This window comes from Macaca thibetana, chromosome 4, assembly GCF_024542745.1.
Source record: "Macaca thibetana thibetana isolate TM-01 chromosome 4, ASM2454274v1, whole genome shotgun sequence".
NCBI lineage: Eukaryota > Metazoa > Chordata > Mammalia > Primates > Cercopithecidae > Macaca > Macaca thibetana.
In genome coordinates, this window is record NC_065581.1 from 45004495 (window position 1) to 45028522 (window position 24028).

Sequence of the window (24028 nt, forward strand, 5' to 3'; positions counted from 1 at the left end):
TGTGATAAATCCCTTTCACTGAAACCAGTCAGAGCAGATTCTGTTCTCTGCAACAGAATCCTGATGGACACACGATGCTTTATATCCTAGTCCTATATACTGCCACACAGCTCTTGGTAGCAGACTGAGACTGGGCCCAGGGTCCAAGCTCCTTGAATAAGGCCTGACTGTGCATGTGTGCACATACCGGGGAGGCAGGGGCTCATCCGGCCCCATCCTCCCCTGGCCCCACAGCGGGCACTCACGGTCTTCCTGGGGGGAAGACAGGGAGAACCCAATGCCTGTGGAAGGTTAAACAGCAGTGTGTGGGCTGAGCAAGCGTGCCGGGGCTACCTGGCCAGGCATGCTAGGGGCTTGCAGCAGAGTTCAAGTGCCAGGGAATGGAGCTGATCTGTAGGTTTGGACAGAGGAAGTGGAGCCTGGGATGGTGGGCTTCCTGTGACCTACTCTCTTTCAGACCCAGACATGAGTCTACCAGGGAGCTGGACTAGAGCAAATCATCAGCCTGGCTTAAAACGGCCCTTGTCATAAGACTGTCCACCTGACTCTGTCTTCCCTTTGAATGAGTTCTCTTCTGGGAGTTTCTTTAGATCTTATGCATGTCTGAAATCCAGCCAAGGAAGGTAAATAGATTCTCATTTCATCTCTCAACTCTGATCAGTTAGTAGTGACGACCTGGACCAGTACATGAGAAAAAGTGTGAGGCTACTTCTGGACTCGGAAGGAGAAAGTGCTAGGATTGGCTAGTGATCCCTGCCATGGGTGCAGAAGCGGATATTGACAATGTGCATGCTGTGTGATCGCTTACATATTTGAGGGAGAAATGAACAAAGGTGCTTCCTGCTTGCGGATGGGGGTTCATCTAGCCATGCACGCCCCAGACAGCTCCGAGCCCTCATGCCACCCCAAGGGTTCCTGACACCACCCACCAATTTCCCCAACTCAGCATTTGTTCACTGGCACATTTTATCAACTATTTCCAAAGCTTCCTGATTCCTTTTCCCCAGTGTAAGCCCTCTCCAGCTCTTACAGTCCCCTATCCTGTGCTCCAGGTTCACATTAACTCTCACTCCCACCGGGGTTCTGACCTTGGGAGCTGACCTCAGGAAAGAGCTGGAGCTGATAGGGACTGATTCCTTGAACTAAAGTAAGTGCAACCCCCTCCAGGAACATTCCTGACCTCTCAGGCTCCCCACAGGCCCTCCCTCTGTGGTCTTGCTCACTCGTCTCTGGTGCCCAATCAGTGCTGGGCACTCAGTAAGCACTTGATAAGCCTGTGGATCAGTGAGAGGATACTCAGAAGTTTGGGAGTGACCTCACTAACCACTGGCTTCCCTTTTCCCATCCTTGCCTCCTGCCTATTCCCGTACTCAGATACCTTTGTTGACACTGACATTTGGCCTCCCAAATCTCCAGGAAGCCTGCACGCAATGGGGCACCCTGCATCCCATCTGAGTCACCACTGAACCCAAATCTGGCCTGCTGCAGAAGCTAGCTGCTGGGTGGGACAGAAAATTGCACCCTTTGAGGGGCTCCCAGGCTCCCCCTTGAGGGAAGGCAGCCATCTCCTGGGCACTGCAGAGGTCAGGGTGGGTGGTAAGTCATTTTTCAGGGAAGAAAACAAGCCCTGAACCCACCCCACAACATCCCTACTCTGGGTTCTTGCTCACTGGCCACACTGTTTCTGCTAAAGGAAAACAGATGGTGTGGTTAATTGGGATGTCTTAGCGGGCTCTGGTCCTCATTAAGGCTGAGGGTGGGGACAATGAGTGATACATCAGGTCATAAACAGCAGCTCGAGGGGGCAGGTGCCCTGGTGCCCACATGCCCCAAGGACTGAGGGAGTAGTGGACAAGGCCACTGGTCTTGGGAGGGGGATCAGGCTGGAGTCCAACCTCTCCCTGATCACTGGGCTCTGAGCCCAAAGCAGAGCCCAGTGACAACTCCTGGGGGGTCCAGATGCTCACAGCTGGAGAAAGTGAACATTGACTGGGGTGGGAGTGTGGGGCCGGGTGAAGGCAGCAACTGCGGAGAAGGCAGAGAAGCCCAGGGAAGAGTGGGCAGGAGCTGCTGGAGTCAAAGAATGCCCTAGAGGCAAATCTGGGGCCTGCCTCTTCCCGCCAGAGTACCAGAGCCTGACTCAGACAGCCCAGCCCCAGAACCCCACAGAGGGACATGAAGGGAAGGCACAGCCATCCCTCTCTCCAGGGGGCCCCATGCTAAAGAGAGGCAGTGGTTAAGAGCCAGGCTATCTGGGTTCAAGCCCTGGTTTTGCCAATCACTAGCTATGTGATGCTAGGCTACTGCCTCAATCCCTCTGTGCCTCAGTTTCCCTACCTGTGAAATGGGATAACAATTCCCCTAGAGAATTGCAGTCGTTAATGAACTCAGAGCAGCACCTGGCACATAGTTCTTTGTGTTCCATTTAGGTTATTATTCTTAAGGCAAGAGTCCCTGTGTTGGTGAAATGTGGGAGATGCTCACCCCTCCCTACCACCAGCAACAGCAGAGTCTCTTGGAAGCTTCTCCTTGCGTAACCATCATTCCCAACCTCTGAAACACCTCCTTCACCCCACCAGGATCCCCAAGTGATGGGAGAGACAAGGGGTCCAACCCAACCCTGCCCAGAAAGTGAATGAGCCAGATGCATTCTTTTTTTTTTTTTTTTTTTTTTTTTTTTTTTTTTGAGATGGAGTCTCACTCTGTTGCCCAGGCTGGAGTGCAGTGGATCTTGGCTCACTGCAAGCTCCGCCTCCTGGGTTCACACCATTCTCCTGCCTCAGCCTCCCGAGTAGCTGGGACTACAGGCGCCACCACCATGCCTGGATAATTTTTTGTATTTTTTAGTAGAGATGGGGTTTCACCATGTTAGCCACGATGGTCTCAATCTCCTGACCTCGTGATCTGCCTGCCTCGGCCTCCCAAAGTGCTGGGATTACAGGTGTGATCATGACGCCCGGCCGAGCCAGCTGCATTCTGAGGACAGTAATTATTGGGCACCTGCTGTGTGCCAGGCCTGATACTGATGTTTTATCTGCACTTCCCCCATTTAGTCTTCAAGGTAGGTATCACTCTCCCATTACATAGATAAGAAAGCTGAAGCCTTGAGATGAGTGTCCAAAGCCACCCAGAGAGCAAACAGAGAAGCTCGGGTTGGAGCTCAAGACTCCCAACCCTCAGAATCTGTGATCTTTCCTCAGTAGCAGGGTGTGCTCCTAGGCCATTAATGTCACAAACACTGGGGGGCTTTTTTTCAATGCAGGGTCCTAAGACCCTCCCTAGAGCTAGAGAAGTGGAGTCTCTGGGTGGGATCCAAGGGGCTACCCCTGAATAAAATAGCTGCTTCTGGCCTTGGACCTCCTTCGACCTAACACAGCCCCTATTGCAGACAACTGGACCCTGAAGAAGGATAAAGGAGATGGAACCCAGTCAATCTGCATGCTTACCTCCGAGGGGATGGATGCAACACCACTTCTGTGCCCCCTGCATCCTCCTGGTGCTTGGGCCCCAACAGGCAGAGTGGGACAAAGGAGGGCAAGGAAACATCTCCAGTATGTTTTCCAAAGCACAGGGGGTGAGAGGAGCAAGGGGGTCAAAGGGGCCTACCTCCTCCATCCATTGAGGGGTGCAAGTGAAATGCAGAGGGACTGATACCCTGGACAGTACCCAGGGGCTCCATCAACTGGGGGCGGAAGACCAGTTCTGGGGGTGGGGGAGGTTCTTTCAGACTGGTCTTGCTGCTTGCAGCACAAGGAGGACCCTCTGTCCACTCCTACATCTCCCCCAAACCCCCATGGATGTGATTGGACAGCCGCCCCAGGCGCTCTGTGCTGCGGGGGCAGCAGACGCTTGGTCCTCAGTGAGGAGTGGAAAGGGATCGGCACACATCACATCACACTTGGCACAGCCCCCATTGGTGGGCAGCCTGCCACCGTGTTGGTGAGCCGTCTCCCTGCAGAGCCTTCACAGGCAGCACGGGAGGGGCTTTCAGGGGAATCACTGCCTAACAGGAGTGGCACAGCCCCAGGAAGCCCCCAGACCATCCCTAGTTCCTGCCTTGCCTGGGCCCAACCAGAGCTGCAGAAAAGGGAGAAGTGCACTGGGGCTGGGAGATGAATTCCAGGCTGGGCCATGCTGGGGACCTCAGGCCACAACCAAGGGCTCGATCCCAGAGGGAGAGGCCTCCCACTAATCATATTCAGGTGACTGGAAGCTCTGAGGCTCTGGACCCTGCTCCCTGGAGATGTTAGGGAGGAGGGGGAGGGAGGAGTTCCTTGGCTCTGGGCCAGTCCACAGACTTCTCCCCAGAGGCCCAAGGGCTGCTGGGGGTGGGATAAAAGACCCACTATCAACTCCCACGTCCACCCACGCCCAAATAATACCCCAGTCTACAAGAAGCCAGGTCCCATAGAGTTGAGGGAGCTCACAGTCTGAAGGAGAAGACACTTCCTGCTGTCTGGGATCTGCCAGTCTGAGGGCAGAGACGTAGCCACTTCCTTCCAGAACATCAACCTCCCATTCTCCTCATTGTCTCCAAACAGGACTAACACTCTCCTGTCATCCCTTTCATCCTGATCTCAGTCCTTTCAGACTCAAGTCACTGCCCTCCTCATCCTCAGAGCCTTCCTGGACGACCACACAGCCCCAATCCCCCACCCTGGCACTCCTAGAGCAGCTAATTTGGTGGTGGACAGATAATTCCTAACGGCATGCAAAGAACTCACATTTCCTAGGCACCACCTGTACCAGAGGCCTGGTGGCAGGACCTTGGTCATGCAAACATGACATATGATCCAGGCATGCAGGGAGCTTCCAGTTCAGGAGAATTAGGACGGACCAAGAAGATATAGTAAACTGTCAGTGAAACATCATCTTTTCCCAGACATTTCCGTGTGTGTGTGTGTGTGTGTGTGTGTGTGTGTGTGTGTGTGTGTATGTGTCCCCAGCTAGGCTGGGACTTTGTGAGAGGAAGGCAGGAACCCAGCTTAAATATCAGGCCACACCCCCATCTAAACTAAGTCCCTAGGATATTCTCCCAAAGCCCCATGTAATTTTCCCTCTCAGCACACATTACAGTTTATAATTCTTTTTGGTGTGACTATTTGCTTTCAGACTCTCCTTTTCCAGGCTCTACAAGAGCAGCTGAGTCCATGGCTTCACCCGTGTATCTTGAGCACCTGGCATATCTGATGAATGAAGGAATGCTTTGAATGAAAGCACCACATTCCGATTCATGCCCTTGCCCCTAGCACACAACCTGTAGGTGCTCAGTGCTCAGACTTGGCAGGATAGCACAGTAAAAAGAAGCCCATCTTGCCACAGCTAGGAATTCAAGGTCAAGCCCAGAGCAATCCCAAGGCAGTTCATCAAGGAAGACTTCCTGGTGGAGGAGGACAGGGACTGGGGACTTTCAGCCTCACATCTGTTCTTCCAGTTCATCATCTGTTTCTGGCAGGAACTCCTGAGGACAGAGGTTACGTCTGGGTCTCAGGGCCATCCCCAGCACACCCCCATTCAAGCTGCGCATGACCTGCCCCACTGTCGACAGCCAGCTGTGACTCACAACTCCTGAGCCTTTCCTCTTGGCCCGAGATCGTGGAGTAGATATTACAGAAACATTACTAACCACAAGTAGAGGCGGTGACCGTGCTTACGCTCAGAGCACCTCCCCCAACCCCTGAGACCAGAGCAATGACCTCACATGCGTGTTCGGCAGCAAGCACGGACAGTCCTGCCCGGAGGCAGGGGCATGGCCCACATGGCCCTGATGTTCCAGAGAAGCCCAGTGTCTGGCCTCTTCCCCTCAGCACTGGTCACATTCTCCCCACCTTCCCCACCAAGCAGCCCACCTCGGGTAGGTGCTGAGTCCCCTGCTGCTGCCTCCCCCAGCTGAAAGCAGAGTAAGAAGTCCCCTTCCCCCCCGCCTCCCTGGGGTGGGCTGGAAGAAAGAAAGGGAAGTGACAAAAGCTGCCCTATCCCTGTCCTTCCTCACTGCTGGGTCTAGGACACTTATTCTGGGGAAAGTGGCGTCTGAGGATGTGGCTGCAGTGGCCAGTTGCTGGCGCCAGCAGAAATCCCCAAGCCCGTCAGTAGACTCTGTTCAGACGCGTTTGCTGACCATGGCACTGAGTAAGTGCTGAGGAGACACCTGAGGACCGAGGTCACACCCCTGCCTGCCCTCTCCTCCCAGACAGGCCCCTCCTAGGGCTCAGACCATTCCAGTTTCTCTTGTCAGACCCTGAGAAGGCCCAGGACATCCACCCCTACAGGGAAGGCTCAACAAGAAAAAGAAACACACAGGAACCGGGCTCAGAGCCCAGCTGCATGCTCTTGGGCAGGTTACTTAACCTCTTTAGGCCTCAGTTTCTCAACTATAAAATGGGACTAAGACTAGCTGCCTGTTGAGCTGTCGTGAGATAAGTGAGTGCACTGGCCTGGATCTGCAGATATTGGACAACAGCCAACAGCAGCCGGATGTGGCATTGTGCTGCTGCCTTTAGCAGCTCCAGGCAGTAACTACTGAGTATCAGGGAAGAACTGAGACCTCGGAGAAGGGAGAGAACCAGGATTGCTTGAGGCAGGGAGTTGGGAAGGCCCTACCTACCCTCTGGCAATTACAATCTAAAGGGAACAAAGAAGCTTTGTGGCAGATCCTGTCTCCTAATATCCATTCTTTGTTTATTCCCCAACTTTTAGCCAGACCCCCATGGAATAAAGACTATACTACCCAGCTTCCCTTGCAGCTAGGTGTGGCTAGATGACTGAATTCTGGCCAATGGAATATAAGTGTGTGACTTCTCCGAAGTTTCCTTGAAGGGAAAGGGCATGTCCTTCTTCAGGCTTTCTTCTTCCTTCCTGCTGGCTGGGGCTCCAGCAGCCATCTTGGGCAAAGAGGTGACCCTGGAAATGGAAACCACACCTAGCAGATCAGAAAGATAGAAGGAGCTTGGGTCTCTAACCACATGACCACATCCCGGAAATATTTTACACGAACAAAAAATTCACTATTTTTCTTGTGTAAACCAAAATTTAACTGATACAAGCTTCTCCTCTGGTGAAATAATCTCGACTCATGTGTGGCTGGGCAGAGTAAGATGGATGAGGTGTCTAGAAGAGAACAGTTACCAGGGATATGATGTCCCCATCCAGGAGAACTTCCTCCTACTTGCCCTGTGAGGCCAGGAGGAACGCTGTTGAGAGGACTTGGCTCGAGGATGGATGGATGGATGGATGGATGGATGGATGGATGGATGGAACGGAGGAAGAGCCCAGGTAAATGCATGAGATGAGGAGAAATACCTAGAAGGAGGAAATACCCTGGAAAAACACTCCAGGTGACAGAGAACCAGGCTAGGGGTGTGGGGATAGCAGAACAGGACAGCCTACCTGACTCAGTGCCCAAGTCTGATTCTCAGTTTTCCCATCTGTGCTTTGGGAATGGGCCTTATTGCCTCACTCAGGGCAAACGTGAAGTGATTCAAAAACCAAACCAAAACTAAACAGAAAATCAGTGTAGCATTAAATCCATTGTCGGCCCAGACAAAACCCTCCTCTGTGCCTGGGATTCCTATAAAGTAAGGATAACCGTGGACCCCATCTCACCTGGCTCTTGTGAGTATTCGGCGAAAGGGCTACTGTAATGTGCTCATCATAGTGTCCGGCACAAGGCAAGTGCTCAGTAAGCAGTCAGTGCTCATTATTGCTGCTGTTGAAATCCTGCCCTGGGGTGTGAGGAACAAGGAGCTGCCACTTGATTGGTCTGTGGCATGAGTTAGGGAAAGAAACCTGGACTCCTCACTCCAGAACAATATCTCCAGCGCTTTGGGGACCTAAAGGACCAGGTAATGCCTTGGGATCACCACACCATAAACGCACATCAGGATCCTGACGGTATAAGATGGAATGGGGGTAGTAGGGAGACCTGGCGGGGTGGGGGCAGCCAAGGCTTAAATATTGGTCCCACTGCCTGGGACCCCTGGAGGGACAGCTGTCAGGTCAGGCCCTGACCCCCAAGCTCTCCTCCTTGGCCAGGCCAGGTCCACATTTGGTCACAAGAAGCTGGCAAGAGGCCAGGCAGGGCCACAGAGGCCATGGAGAGGGCAAACACAGGCCCAAGGGTAAGGGGAAAAAAATTGGGCTTGTTCTGCCTGTGCAAGAGAAGGCTCAGGGGTGACATCAATGCCATCATACGCAGTTAGATGAGTTAATGCCCAGGGATGCTCTTCCTAAAGTTCCCCAGAGAAAGTTGGGGGTTAAATGATGAGTGTGTTGGCAGATTCATACCCTCAAAAAATTATGAGTGTGACTACTGTTAACAATGAGCTGTCATTTCTCTCTGGAGGAGTGAAGGAGAAGAAATGATCTTACATTAAAGTCAACATGATTCCAGATGACCTAAGGGAGAATTCTGACTGCCCATGACATGAGTTCTCTGTGTGCAAGGAGCTGTGGATTGAGTCCAGAACTGAACAGGGCACACAGCTTCAGTGGCCTGTCCTGAAACCCTAGCACAGCCTCCAAGTTCTGGGCTTCTGTTCCCACCTGTGTTAAGTCGGACAAGGTAATGATTATGGAGAGGGATTTGGGAAACATACAGAGATCAGTTTGAAGGCACTTTGGACAAGTTACCTAACTTCTCTGTCCTTCGTTTCTTCCTCTACTTGGAGGAAAAAAAAACAGAACTGGGCGCAGAGGGTTGCTGGGAAGATTAATTCAGTGGATGCTAGCTTAGAGCCTGGCACCCAGGACGAGCTCCATAAATATTCTCTAGTGGGGCTGCTATTTTTCTCCTGTCTGGGCAGGGATTGGACAGTATCACTTGAGTTCTTTTCAAGTCTAGAATGCCTTGATTCTACAGTCCTGTGACTCACTGATTCTGCTTCTGGGGTCTGAGGACTGGGGATGACTTGGTTGCACAGCTCTGCCCTGCAGGGCCCTGGCCTAGCACCTAGACATAGCCCAGCCTATAGTCTGCACAAATTTTATTTCTACCAGTGGATTTCGCCTTGCTCATCATGTGCCCTCAGCCTCATGGGCAGTCTTGTGGCCACAGGTGGCCCTGCCAGCTGTCCCTGACCTCTGCTCTGCACCTTCACCTGGAGCAGAGCAGTGCAAGCCCCTCCAGCTAACTCCTTCTTCACACCTATGGTCCCCTGACAATGTCACATGCTGTGCAAGTTGGCAGGGCCAAGAGGGGCCACAGATGCCAACACAAACACCATTCCTGTGGAGAGAGAAGAGCCCATGGGTGTTATTTTTAACCTGCTGATTAGAGGCCACAGCTCTGCCCCTGGGAGTCCTGGGACTAGGGGCTCTGAGGGGGATGTGAGCTGTCAGGCCTCATCTCAATGACTCCCAAGGGTATTGGGCTGCAGAAACCCCAGCCCTTCTACCACTCTGATGGAGAAGTGGGAAAGGGAGACACAGATCAAGACATGCCCCATCTTGCCCACTGGTTTCAACTGGGGCTGAACCCAGCCAGGAAGAGCAAGGGTGCCACAAATCACAGAACATTAAACCTAGAGATGGGTCCGCTCCAGTCCCTGCGTTATACAGAGAAGGAAACTGAGATCTGACGGGAGGAGGCCCAAAGTCACACTGCTGGTCAACACTAGCTTCCTACCCCCTTGCCCACCTGTTGTAGACCTGGAGCTTGACAAGGACATTTCTATAACTCTCCAAGACCACATCCTGGGGGTCACCTTGCTCCACCCTCTGCCCGGGTGACCCACCTTGCCTCTGCCCTCTCCCCAGTCTGCCCTACCCCAATGGGCTGAGCTTCTGACAACCCCATGATGAGGGCCCCAGGCCCTGGCTCACAATGCAAGGACTTCCTAAGTGCCCAAGCAGTGCCCCCTAGAGGCTAGTGGTAGCAGTGGTCAGTACAGCGGGCAGCACCATCATGGCTGGAGGCCCAGGAGAAGACGTGCAGGCCAGGGCGTGCCTGTGTGGGGGGAACAGGACCTAGCTTCTGCCAAGGGCCCGCTGCCGGCTGTTGCTGAGCTTGTGCTCGCCAGAGGAGGGGGGCGGCAGGCAGACAATGGACCCCACGGCCCAGCCTCCTGGCCTTGGCCCCTTGAGCTGGGCAGGCAGCCGCTGGCCAAAGCAGCCGCCTCCATTGGTCCCTCACGTAGCCCACGTCCTGCCTGCTGGGTGGCCCTTATCACCGGGTACGTGCCAGAGTTCCACATGCCCACACTCCACAGTGGGGAGGGGACTAGGGGCTCAGGAGGAATGGGACCAGTGGGAAGTTAGGCTTCCAGTTTCCCTGCATCCCACTCCCAAGGAAGGGTTGAGCAGGCCCTGAGTACCCCTTGATGAGTCTCTAGTTCTCAGAGAGATCTTAGCCTCATCTCGCCGAGTCCCAACTCTCAACAACTGTTCTCCCCTTGGACTGAGGGGTTGGGTGGAAGAGAAGAAAGAAAGAGGCCAACAGCTTCATTTGAATGCTCTAGGTCACTAGTTCACAAATACCAACTGTTCCTCTTAACAAGCTTATACAAGAAGTAGTGTTATACTATGCTTACTACTATCTGGGGAAACAGGCACAGAGAGGTTGAGTAACTTACCCACAACCGTACAGCTGGTAGGGAAGGAGTCAGCACTCAAACCCAAGCAGACTGACTCCAGAGTTAAACCACTCCTCAACACAGCAGAGACGGGACTGGCTGGTGCTCAGCCCTCTACCCCACAGAAATGATGGCTTTGGGAGCAGACAGACATGGGCTCAGGCCTGGAACTGCATGCTCTAGGGCCAGTGAAAGCCCTCTCCAGGCCAACGTTTCCTTACCTGTGAAATGGGCGCAGTGATATAGTGAGGAAGGCACAGCCACATGTGCCTCACTGGTGGAAGCTGCTGCACAAATGCTCCTCCCCTTCACCCAGCAGAGCTCAAAGCTTCCTTTGACTGAATAGTCAAAATGTCTTCTGACTGGCTGCCTGAAGCCCACCATCCCAGCCTCCACTTCCTCTGTCCAAACCTACAGAGTAGCTCCATTCCCTGGCACTTGAGCTCTGCTGCAAGCCCCTAGCATGCCCAGTCAGGTAGCCCCGGCACGCTTGCTCAGCCCACGCACTGCTGTTTAACCTTCCACAGGCATTGGGTTCTCCCTGTCTTCCCCCCAGGAAGACTGTGAGTGCCCGCTGGGGGGCCAGGGGAGGATGGGGCCGGATGAGCCCCTGCCTCCCCGGTATGCGCACACATGCACAGTCAGGCCTTATTCAAGGAGCTTGGACCCTGGGCCCAGTCTCAGTTGGCTACCAGAGCTGTGAGGCTAGGTACACACCTCACTAGGCCTCACTGGGCCTGTTTCCTCATTTGTCAAAAGGACATCTACATCCCCGGCTGGTAAAGACACAGTGAAGCCACATCTGGGACACACCCCTCCCAGAAGACTTCCTCGTAATTTCTGCTAGCAGATTAGGACTACAGTGTGTGTGGGCAGGGAAGGGGTCTGGCTGGGAGAACAGGAGAAATGGACATAGACGTCAGAGAAGGCAGGAAGCAGAGGGATTTCCCCACCATGATGAGGCTGCCCAGGCAGGGGAAGAAAGGCTGTGGGGGCTGAGTCACTGGCTGTGTCTAATCTGCTGCTTCCCAGTCACTGACAATGAAGTGACCACAGGCGGATCACAGGAGGGAGGTGGCCAAACAGGACAAGAAAGGGAGCTGCAGGGACTCTAGAGGAAGCAGCCTGAGAGGCAAGGCTCAGCATCTGCTTCAGAGGGACCCCGAGCTGATGGGGTAGCAGACATAGCTGCTGCCTTCAGTGAGCTCCCAGTCTGACGGGGGAGACATTCTTTTCTCTCAGGAGAGAAAGGAGCTCTGCCTTCAGGGAACTCCCAATCTGACAGGGAAGTTTTATCACCTTCTGCCTTAAGGGGATTACAACTGTGACTGGAGACTCAGGCTCTGTTCTCTGGGAACCCCAGCTTGAGGTGTCTATGTCTGAGGGAGCAGGTGCCTGAGTGAGTGCTGCATATTTGTGTGTTGACACCCTACCTGGCTTCCTTCAGACCTTCCAATCTGATGGGGGAGTCACAGCTCTGCTCTGAAGGAGCTCCTGTAAGATGGGGGAAACATAGTCCCCACATCAGGCAGCCACTAAAATCAAGGGAGAGACTTAGCTCCTGCCCTCTGTCCTCACGGAGCCCTGTCTGCACCCATGGGCACTCAGGTTAAGCACGCATGCATGTGCACATGGGAATGTGTGCAGGCCCTCTCAGGCACCACTCCCCACCATGCCCACCTGAGAACTCCTCACAATAAGGAAGGAGAATCCTTGTTCGAGCCCAGGCTCAGGGGGCTCCCACAGAGGGGCTTCTGGGAGCCTAGAAGACAGAGGGTGGGGGAGACAGAAGTGCAACCACATCTAGGGTGGCTGGGCTCACTGTTCTGAACAGCTGAGCCGCATCTGCCTTCCTCACCTCCAACTCCTGATCCCTGATTCACCCCAGCCTCACATGTCCACTGAGATGCAGTACACGGTGTCTCCCACATGCATGCGTGGCTCCAGCACATGGAAGAGGATGGCTGGGGCTTGGAGCTAGAAGAGACTCTTCTTTTCCTCCCCCCAGCCCTCATGTTGCCCTTTCACGCAGCCACTCTGAGTGATGGGAGCGGAGCGACCAGTCCACCCCGAGTCACTATGACTCGGTCTCCCCACCTGGAACCCTCATACTCGGTTCACAGACTCCATGCAGGGACAGTGAGCAGACAGGGAGTCAGCGGGGAGGAGGCCCACAACAAACTGGGAACTCCAATTCACCCACTCAATTCCTTCCTAGGGCAGGAAAACTTCAGGAGAGCAGAGGATGGGGATGGGAGGGAAAATAACACGCACAGGAGGAAGCAGGGAGCACAGGGCATTTCCCCTCAAGTGGGAGTTCCCCAAGGGCAGGGCTGTGTCTCCCCTCAGACTGCGTCTCCCCCAGACTGGGTCTCCCCAAGGATGGGGCTGTCTCCCCTCAGACTGGGGCTCCCTGAGGATGGGGCTGCGTCTCCCTCAGACTGGGGCTCCCTGAGGACGGGGCTGCGTCTCCCTCAGACTGGGGCTCCCTGAGGACGGGGCTGCGTCTCCCCTCAGACTGGGGCTCCCTGAGGACGGGGCTGCGTCTCCCTCAGACTGGGGCTCCCTGAGGACGGGGCTGCGTCTCCCTCAGACTGGGGCTCCCTGAGGACGGGGCTGTGTCTCCCCTCAGACTGGGGCTGCCTAAGAACGGGGCTGTGTCTCCCTCAGAGTGGGGCTCCCTGAGGATGAGGCTGTGTCTCCCCTCAGACTGGGGCTGCCTAAGAACGGGGCTGTGTCTCCCTCAGACTGGGGCTCCCTGATGATGGGGCTGCGTCTCCCCTCAGACTGGGGCTCCCTGAGGATGAGGCTGTGCCTCCCCTCAGACTGCTTCTCCCCTCAGACTGGGGCTCCCTGAGGACAGGGCTGTGTCTCCCTCAGACTGGGGCTCCCTAAGGACACAGCTATGTCTCCCTCAGACTGTGAATTCCATGAAGACAGGCACTGTGTCAATCCCATCAAACTAGGTCAGAACTAGATCTCCTTTAGCATCTAAAACAGGTGACTTTTCCACCATCCCCAACATCATTTGGGGGTTTTCAGACTGGGTGGGGTGGGGCATGTACTTCCCAACAGGCCACCCTCCTGAGGAAGAACAATCATGCTCACTGGCAGGGGCTTCCTCAGAGAGCAGCCTGTTCCCAGTTCACCCACTCACCCCTCTGGGTGGTCTCTCCCAGTCTAGCCCCAGTCTCTCACGTTAAATCACCATAGGTAGCTGGGCAGGCAAGACCCACAGGATGTGTGTGCAGGGCCTGCCTGGGCCTGGTGGGGGGTGTCTAGCTGAGAGCGCAGGCATTTTGTAGCATTACCTCATGCCCGCTGCCCTCAGCTAGGGGCTCTTCAGGACCATTTGAGCATGGGGAGTGGGCAGACAAGCCTGGGCAGCTATGCCCATGGCCTGAGGAAGCCAAGCTTGGCAGGTTCCTGCTTCCATGAGTCCAAATCAGCCCAGGAAGTGGGTCCCAACACCATTAGTTTTCCCTTATCCTATGCTCTAGCCACCTGGATTAGAAGAGAGAGAGGCCTCCTACCCCAGTGGGTCCCTGTGAGGGGACAGCCCTACATTACAGTGTATACATTTTGGTAGTGAAGGAAGCAGGAAACAGCTGGACAGGCCTGGGAATCCCTCTCCACTCTCTAATCACCTTTCAATACGAGGAGCTGGGCTTTCCCAGCCCTCTATCCCCTACTCCTCCCTGCCTCCTCTTGACCTCCTGTACCTTTTTCAGGGAAATAAAACACAGTACCAGGCAGAGATTTGGGCTGGACTTCTGTGCTCTCCTTTTTCCATTGACAACCCCCTCTCCAGGCTGGCAGGATCAGAGTCGGTGCCTCTCACCTAACAATGAGAATTGGGCATTGCCATGGCTGAGGGCACCCTAAGATATCAACCCCATTATACAGATGGGCAGACTGAAGTCTGCGGCTGTCACAGAATCAGGACAGATCATGCCTTAGGGGTGATGCAGCCAGGCTTGTGGTCAATACCCACTCTGCCTGAGTCAGGGTAGCTCCTCTCTCGGCCAGACTGTGAGCTCCCTGAGCTCAGGGACTGGTCTCCAGCTTCCTGAAAGGGGTTTGCTGGGTAGGATTGAATGGGGGCATGCTAAGTACTGACCTGTGCTGGCCCTGGGGTGGGGTTCTGTGGCCTCATCAGCCTAGCCAGTTTAGCTGCAGGGCCTCCTCACCTCTGGACCCCTCCTTGGCCACAGGTCTCCCTAGTTGGTTCCTGGAACCCAGACTCTTGGTGCCCGGGGAGGGAGGGTCTAGGGTGGCATGGGCAGCTGTGTATCCAGACCAGAATGGGCCTGGAGAAATCCCCAGAGCCTGGTGCAGGAGCCCTCTCCCCCAGCTGGCAGAAGGGCAAGTGGAAGCCAACCTGCTGTCCCCTGCCTCTGGGTCCCAGCGAGTTGGCTGAGCCAGGCCCAGCTTGGGCAGGTTCTCTCACATCCAGTGCCCCCTCATCCTCACCCCACCCTGGCCTGATCCCTTTTTCAAGTACAGTCCTTGCTCCAGTCAGATGTCTTGAGCACAGGCTGGTTCCCAAGAAACCCATGCCCTGCCCCACAATCTCTACTCATCCTGCCCTCTCTCCCTCCTGTCCCCACAGGAGCCATCTCCCCAGGGCCACTGGCTCACCACACTTCCTGCAGAGCTTTGACCCTCTAGGAGAGCAAGCCCCTCCCCAGGCCAGGGAAGGGTCTCAGCAGAGGCAGCAGGGAAGGGGCAAGGATCCAGCTTCCCCAGTAACCTAGCATGCCTCTGTCTTCCAGCAAGTCACGAAACCACTCTCCTGTCTGTCCCTATTGTCAGCCTATCCCATCCCTCAAGGCAGCAAGTTCTTAGGTTGGCTTCCCATTGTGTGGGCGAACACGTGGCCTCACTCTTATCGGACTGACGCCAAGACTTGCTGCAATTGGGCTCGGCAACAGAGAGTTCGCAAGAAGCCCAACCCTCAAATACATACTCTATAATCTAGATGGAGGCGCTCACAGAACCTGCCAGCTGCAATCACTAACCCTGCTTTACACATCTAAAGGCAGCTTTTTTAAACTTTAAAAAAAAATTGTGATAAAATACACAGAACATAACATTTACCATTTTAACCATATTTAAGTGTCCATTTCAGTGGCATTTAAATACATTCACATTACATACGTTCACATTTCATACATTCATGTTACATATGTTCACATTACGTACATTCATACTGTTGTGCAACCATCACCACCATCCATCTCCAGAATTCTTTTCATCTTGCAAAACAGAAAGTCTGCTCATTGAACACTAACTCCCCATCTCTCCAGCCCCCGGCAACCACCATTCTACTTTCTGTCTCTATGAATCTAACCACCTTAATTACCTCATTAAAGTGGAATTATATAATATTTGTCCTTTTGTGATTTGGTGATTTCACTTAGCACAATGTCCTTAAAGTTCATCCCTGTTATAGCATATGTCACAATCTTCTTCCTTTTTAAGGCTTAATAATATTCCATTGTATGTATGTACCACATTTTCTTTCTCCATTTGGGTAGCTTTTTAAAATTGTTAACTGCTTTTTTTTTTTTTTGAGACGGACGGAGTCTCACTCTGTCACTCAGGCTGGAGTGCAGTGGCTTGATTCCGGCTCACTGCAACCTCCACCACCCAGGTTCAAGTGATTCTCCTGCCTCAGCCTCCAGAGTTAACTACTTTTTATAAAAACCAAAGTAATATATTCTTGTGGCAAAAAGTCTGAACAGTTCAGAAACATATAAAGTGAAAAGTGGACTTTTCCATCCCTTCTCACTCTGGTCATGGAAAGCCCTTTCTGGTGACTCTGAAATTTTAAGGCAGAAGGGCTAACTGGTTTTTATCAATTTTTTACACATATTGTGATATACTCCTCATCAGTACTTCTCAAACATGAGTATGCATCAGAATCATACAGAGAACATGTTAAAACCACAGACTGCTGGGCCCCAGCCCTAGAGTTTCTGACCCCATAGTTTTAGCCCAAGATTCCGAGTTTCTTTTTTGTTTGTGTTTTTGAGACAGTGTCGCTCTCTGTCACCTGGGCTGGAGTGCAGTGGCGTGATCTTGGCTGCCTGAAACCTGCACCTCCCGGGCTCAAGCGATCTTGCTGCCTCAGCATCCCTAGTAGCTGGGACTACAGGCTAATTTTTTGTAGAGAGGTTTCACCATGCTGCCCAGGCTGGTCTTGAACTCCTGGGCTCAAGCAATCCTTCTGCCTTGGCCTCCCAAAGTGCTGGGATTACAGGCATGAGTCACTGCAACTGGCTGAAAAGTCTGGACTTCTAACAGGCTCTATGCCCATGGTGGCAGAGGGCACACCCTTCATTGAGTAGCACCATCCAAGCAATGTCCTGCCACTTGCTTTTCTACTTAGTGAATATCAACATACAACCTCAACCTCACTCTTTTTAACCACTGCATACTAGTCTGGTCTTTGGATGCCTCATAACATATCCAATCAGTGCCCTATTAATGGACTTAATGTTGCTTCCAGTTTTTCAGGTTTGGAAGCAAAACTGCAATGAACACACTTGTATGTATACTTTGAACACTTGTGACATTTATAACAGTGCATCTGATAAATTCCTAGATATGGAACCCTCGAGTTAATGGTTTGTGAATTAATTCTCATGTGTATTGCCAATCCCCTTCACTGGTGCAATTGTCTTCCCCCCCGCTCTGAGGATGTCTGTGTCCACACAGTGAGGGGTTGCCCATTTCAGCTGTTGTCAATCAAACTGGCGAAAGGATAATCTTCTCATGTCTTCATTTTGATTTCTTCTATTTTGACTGAGGGTGAGCATTTTCACCTGCTTGTTAACCGTTAGTATCCCCTTACCTGTTTATGTGCTTTGCCCGTTTTTCTATTTGTTTTTATTTTCCTTATTGACTTGTAAGAACTCATCTGTCATCTATGTTAAAAATATTTTTTTCCAGATGGTTGTCTTTAGAATTCAGGATATTACATTAAAAACCATTTTTCTTTTTCAGAGATGGGGTCTCACGGTGGTGCCCAGGCTGGCCTTAAATTCCTGGGCTCAAGTTATCCTCCCACCTCAGCCTCCCAAGTAGCTGGGACTACAGGCATGTACCACAATACCCTACATCATATTTTAATACAGACAATTTTTAAAAATTCTTTCCCTTTGTGACTCCTAGGTTTTGTGTCAAACTTTTCCCAATCCAAGAACATATACTTTTAGACTTTCAGATGTTTTCTTCTAGTAATTTTACGGTTTCCTTTTTACATTTAAATCTTTGCTCCATCTGGGATTTATTTCAGAATAAGAGATGAAGTGGGGAGCTGGATTTCTTTTTCTCCCCCCTTAACAGCTAGCCAGTTGTCCAATTTGATTGAATAATTCATCTTTTCTCCTCTGATCTAAAATGTCACTTTATCATATATTTAATTTCCATTTGTTCACGGGTGTGTATCTGGCCTCTACTCTGCTCCTTTGATCTGCCTGTCTGTTCTTGTGCCAGTACCCAACTATTTTATTACTGGAGCTTTCTACAACATTTTAGTAGCACTAGTCGTCCCTTATAATACTTCTTTTTCAGGATTTTCCAAGCTCTTTTTGCATGTTTATTTCTCCAGATGAACTTTAATATAATTTGTCAAGTTCAAAAGATCTTGTTGTTTTTCACATCTTCCAACAGATGTGATTTTCGGACGTCTCAGCCCCCAGCCAAACAGAAACAAGTTGAGAATAGGGTGGGTTTGGTGGTCTGCCCTGGAGGCAGGCAACATAACGGTAACAGAAGTGATAGTTTATATGGAGAGAGTTGATGAAGTGATAAAGTACTATAAAAGTAGACACAAGAACTATGAAAATGTAGCCTTCATGGAATGAGCCTCTATTGTGGGGCCAAAAAAGGCCTTGGATTTTCACTGTATTACAACCAGGATAGTGATGGACCCTTGTAACCACAACCCTGAGTCATGAAGACTCACATGTTCTGTAACCTCTGATTAAAAGCCCGGAAAGTGTGTAATATCCACTAGTGATTCCTATCCAAAATATCTCTTTTTAAGGTTTCAGATATTAATGTCTGGAAAACTAGTATGAAATGGTTCATTCTTGGATGGTGACATAAACATGACATGTTACTGGCCTCTCTATAGCTTTCTCAAAGCCCACCTTCAAATTCCAAGGAGCTGCCAGTTCTGGGATTTGAATTCACTCTTTTCATGGAAACAAAGCTAAGGGAAATGTCCCCAGACTTTCAGCCAGTTCAAACACAATAATAAAAAGAAGGTTTATCTCATACTGAGCATCTGCCTCCAACATATGAGGCATGTTACAGGCAGAGTAGATTTTAATCCTCAACAGCCCCGCTAGGTGAATGCTGTACTCCCATTATACAGAAAAACTGAGGCTCAGAGGGGTCAAAAAACTGGGGCAAGTTTAAATTAGTATGTGACAGCTCTCAGCTACCTTCACCTGCACATTCCACAGACCTGTCGCCTTCAGTTCACTCCCACAGGGAGGTTCGAAACACCACCAACCCTATTCAGACATCCCTTTGCAAGGCCCTGCCACCTGCCTTCCCAGTGCCCACCTAGCCAGGAGAGCCACAATGCACAGCAGGGAGGGTGGAGTGAGGTGCCAACCCGGCCCATCCAGGGAAGGAAGACAGCCCTCCAGCCACCCACTTGCCAGTGGCCCAGGTGGCAGGCCAGCCACCTGCCAGTCCCCTTCCCGATCAGGGATTCAGGAAGTGAAGAGAGTGCCTCTGGAAGTCAGGAGACACCTCCAAGATGAAGGCCCTGCCTGCCATAGCCTGACACAGCCTTCCTGTACTTCCTGTGTTACAGGACGCAGACTCTGTGCTTACCATACCACACCTTTGTCAGCGGTGTGGGCAGAGCCCAGCAGAGTCCTGGACACCCCAGGGAGTACGAGCTGTGCAGGTGACATAGGAGGAGGTGAAAGGGAAATGAACTCCCTTGGGAGTTCCCCATCCCAGAGGAAATAAAAGTCAAAGCACTCCTTTGTTTTTCCTTCCCAAGGCCTTATAAGGGGCTTTATGGGGCTTGCCTGGGATTGAGGTACAGCAGAGGTGGGAGGGTGATGGCCTCCAGGCTGAGAGATCCTGGGGCAAAGGTGGAACTATATGGTCATGAACATGGGCACGTTCTGAACTCTGTGAACCCCTAGCCCAGGACCTGGCTGGCTGTACAATCCGTCACCCTGCATCCCGTAGCAGAAGAGCCTACTACGCGCAGAGGACAGTACTGTTGGGGTGGCAACTGAAAAGGGGCCTGGGTAGAGGCGGGGTTTGCTGGAGGGGTAACAGAGTGTGCGCGGAGGGGAGAGGATACGGGGGTCACAGCCCAGCATCCGCAACCCCAGCGCTCAGAGGAGCCGCGCGCTCCGGAGCTCGGCGCGCGCGATCAAAGCCGGCGCCGCACGCGCACGCGCGCCCGCAGCCGCTCCCCCGCCCGCGCGGCTCCGGCTCCCGCGCGCGCGCACTTGAGGCCTCCCTTGTGCGGCTCCTCCATTCGCTACGTGCAGAATGGTCCGTCGGCAGCAGCTGCAGCGCCGGGTGGGGGGGGAGGAGGAGGGGAGGTGGGGGAGGAGGAGGGGAGGGGGAGGCGGCGCCCCGGTCTCGGGGAGGGGCCGTGGCGGCCCTGGCGAGAGAGGGGTGGGGGCGAGGGGCTGGGCCCCCGCAGCGGGGAGGACAGAGGGAGAGTCCAGGTGGGCTTGATGCTCAGCCTTCGCCCTCCCCCGCCCCCGATTCTTTCTGCAAGGCCATTACGGCCATCTCCCGGCCTGAGCGTCCTGGAACCAAGCCTACCAAGAGGGGTTTTCTCCGTGTTGTCTCCTCACCAAAATCCAGAATCCAGACCCAAGAAAGAACCACTCCTGCTGACCCCTCCTCCCGCTTCGCGTCCCAACTGCATTCCCAAGCTTTCGTGGAGGTGACCCAACAGCACGCACTTCCCCACTCCGCCTTTCATGGGGTGGGGTCCCTAAGAGGTACTGCAGACTCACTCCCCTTTTCATCTCTTACCCCACCTGGAGGAAGAGGCATGGCCAGGATGGACACCAGAGCACATTTCCCAGCATTTCCAAGGGGAAAGGCCAGTATCTCAGCATGCAGACTCCAACACGGCCACAGAAAGGTCGAGTGGCGCCGAGGAGCAGACTGCTGCCCAGGCCCCTAGGGCCACTTCCAAAGGAGTGTGATAAGGACTAGGTTGCTTTGGACTCACTCGTATTACAGGGCTGCGCCCTATACACCTGTTTGTAAAGGGTCCTCCTGGAATGTAATGGTGAGGGACCACCAAGCGGTGGACCAAGGATTCCAAACAGACCAGCCCCCTGCCCTGCCAGGAAACCAGATGTGGCCCAGATGTCCATAGCAGTTCCTCCCACAGGGTGGGACACCAGCTATTCTGTGCAACCCCTCCCAACCCTTCTTCCAGGGTCAGGGAGGAAAGCTGGCGACCTCCGTTGTCCCTTCCCATTTGGGCTGCTAGAAGGGAGCAACTCACTCATCCTCCTCTTCCTTCCCAGAGCCACCTGGGCTTACCTCTGCAGCAACCACCTAGGTTCAACCTGTGGTCTAACCACAAGACCTCTGCTGACAGGTTAAGTCAAGATCGCCGGGAAGGAAGACATCCAGTTTCATTACACACACATACGTACACACACACCCGACACCGACCCATGCGCCTGGGCTCTGCACAGTGGCTAGACCCCAAAAAGCAGATTCTCCGGTTCCCTCCCTGGTGGCCTCAGTCTTTTGGCGGCGCCCTCTGCTGGCCACTATGAAGTGCAGGAAAAAACAGTAAGAAGATAGACGCTTGGTGGATCTAGGGAAGGGGACAAGAGGCAGAGAAACAAGTGAAAACTGGGAACTGAGAGCAGCACTGGGCTGGCCATAAACAAGCGAGGCATGATGACGCCTTCCTGGAGGTGGGGAGTTTTGAGTCAGCTTTCCATGGGCCTAGGGGGACAAGCCAAGCTGGCAGATAGGGGCTCAGAACACCACAGGGGTGGCGCTTCTTGTGTGCTGAGCCCTGCCCCTGTCCTGGATGGCTCACACACCCACTAACTCTGATGGCTGCTGTGCCCTGCTTGGGGGTCCTTCCTGTCAGCCTCTATTGGGATGGTGGGTGGGGAGGAGCAGCCATGGAAACCCTGATCCTTCTAGTCATAGCCTGGCTCCTTGGGACCATGAGAGGTGTCCCCAAAGAGAAGCCTCTGATTGACAAATCTCTGCCCCACCCCACATACACACAGGATGGCCCAAGCCCAGGTCCCTGGCATGGTGGGGCAGGGGCCTGAGTCACAGCCTGGTGTGACCCTGCCCAGTCCCAGGAGTGGCCAGCTCGCCCAGAGGTGAGACCCAGGTCAACAATCCATCAGTCTGCCTCCTGCCGCCAGGTATCCTCCCCATCACGTCCTGCACGTGGGGTGGGCCAGGACAGTGCTGGGCAGAGCTAGTGTTGGGCCTGTGCCTGGGGGCCACCAAGGGGGCCTGGAGAAAAGAATGGAGAGGTTTTCACCTCCTGAGCAGCAGGAGGAGCCAGGTGGGGTTAAAGACAGGAGGTTCTGGTTGGACCCACAGGCATTCGGAGTCTCTCCCTGCCTGCTGGGTGAGGGAGGCAGCAGGTGCCAAGAACTGCTAGCTTCTAGGACCTGCCCCTCAAGTTGCTTCTCCTGAGGAGGGGCTTCTAGGGTCACCCTCAGGGCCTTGACATCTGCACAGGCCCTTCACCAGGGACTTACCTCCAAAGGCAGCTCCTGCTCCCAGCCTTCACAGGCCCCACTAGGGCCCAAGTCCCCAGACCCAGCCTCAGTATGCAAGCTGGCCAAGTCAGAGAGCCTGGCTGCCTGGACCACTCCCAACCAGTAAATGGCAGTGTGGGCTTCCTCCATTCTGCCTTCCCCGCCCCACTTCATTGATTAACTGACTTCCAATTTACTGGCCAGGCCCGCTTCCAGACCCTGCCTGGGTAAAGAGGACTCCCAGAAGCAGTGATTGAAGGCCCAGGAGGATACAGAGAGCCAGGTGCTTTAATTGGAGGTAATTAGTTAATTTACTCTGAAAGCAATGGGGCAGGGCAGGGACAGGGGGAGTAGAGGGGAGGGGAGGAGCTAGGGGGCTGTGACCTAACTGGGCTCAAACTCTCAAACTCTGGTCAGCCTCCTTCTGGACCACAGCTACCCTGAGTGTACACACCCACTTATGAGACCCTCTCCTGGGCCCCAGGTCAGAGCAAGACCCAAAGCAGACTAGGGTGGCTTTACAGAAAAAGCAGGTGCCCTGGGGTAGTGGGAACAGACCTTTTGAGGTTAGGTAGGTGTGGACTGGCATGAGGGGATTGGAGAAGTGCAAGGAGCTCTGGGATGGGAATTGGTCCGTCTCCTGTCACCTATACTTCCATCCCTCCCAAGGTCATTGCTCCCACCAAAGTTAGTGGCCCAGCCCCCTCCTTTGGTCAGTGAAATCCCAGGGCAGCCCATTTTAAATACAACGGGGCCTGAAGGCTAACTTCTGGCATTCCTGCTTTGGGAAATCATTCCAATAACCGGGAAAAAAGGGGGCCCGAGGACAGAGCCCCTCCCGGGTCCCAGGGGGCGTGTCGTCGGCTCCTGTGCGTCGCCGGCCGGCGGCGTGGCGGGGACTCTGGCCGGCAGCCTCCCGCGCCGTCCGGAGCAGCTGACCCGCTGGCGGTGGGCCAGGTCGCGGCGGGGCCTGGAGGCAGCAACGTGCGGCGCGGCATGTCGCGGGCACCGCGGCAGGGAAATGTGGGGGCGGGCCGGCGCGCCCCTTCCCCCGCCCTACGCTGGCCCATTCATAAAACCTGCAGGCGCTGCCCGGCCTGGCAGCCTTGGTCTCCTAATTGCAAACTCATTAAGGAGTTTGCATCTCATTTGCATGGAAATCATTTCCTGGCCCTAAACAGAGAAACTTCCCGCCCCTCCACCAGCCCCTCTCTGCCCTGCTTTACCCATGCACAGTCTGGGAGAGGAGAGGGGCATATCTCTGACCTGCACCCCTTCCCTGGCCTCACCACCACCCTTCCACTTTAGGAGTTGGGGAGGGGATTGGCAGAACACCCACCCAGCCAGGAGCCCTGCCTGTGCCCCAGGTGAGCCGGCCCTGCCCTAGTGGGTCCAACTGAGGGGAGGCGCCTGCCAAGTCATTTGCCCCCCGGCCTGACTGTGCCCAGGGAAGGGAGGAGGCGGTCGGCAGTTGGCCCCAGCAGCTGGTTGTACCTGGCAGGAGGTGGGTGAGGCTTTTCGTGCCCAGCCTCACGTACGTGCCCTGCCACAGGCCGTGCCCCCACCCCCACACCCCTCACCCCACAGAACAAGCGCCTAGTGACTGCAGAAACAGACACCCAGTCATGGCACACAAAGGCACCCACACCAGGCCAGCCATCATGGCTGCCACCCTGGCAGCCACCCTGGAGGGCAGAC

General features: G+C 53.8%; 1 protein-coding gene across 14 annotated transcripts in view; it reads right to left on the reverse strand.

Annotated features, from left to right (window-relative positions):
- Positions 1 to 24028, reverse strand: part of MRPS18A (mitochondrial ribosomal protein S18A) — a 564209-nt gene that overhangs the window by 390965 nt on the left and 149216 nt on the right. Inside the window, exon 1 of one of the 14 annotated variants that reach the window (XM_050787000.1) lies at positions 22366 to 22369. The exons of 9 other annotated variants lie outside the window; for them this stretch is intronic. The gene's annotated coding sequence lies outside the window, so the exon portion shown is untranslated. Of the gene's footprint in view, positions 1 to 4031; positions 4036 to 5002; positions 5007 to 5917; positions 5922 to 15132; positions 15137 to 22365; positions 22370 to 24028 lie in introns of those variants that run through there. 4 more of the 14 variants (XM_050787007.1, XM_050787003.1, XM_050787020.1 and 1 more) reach the window with 4 other exon arrangements.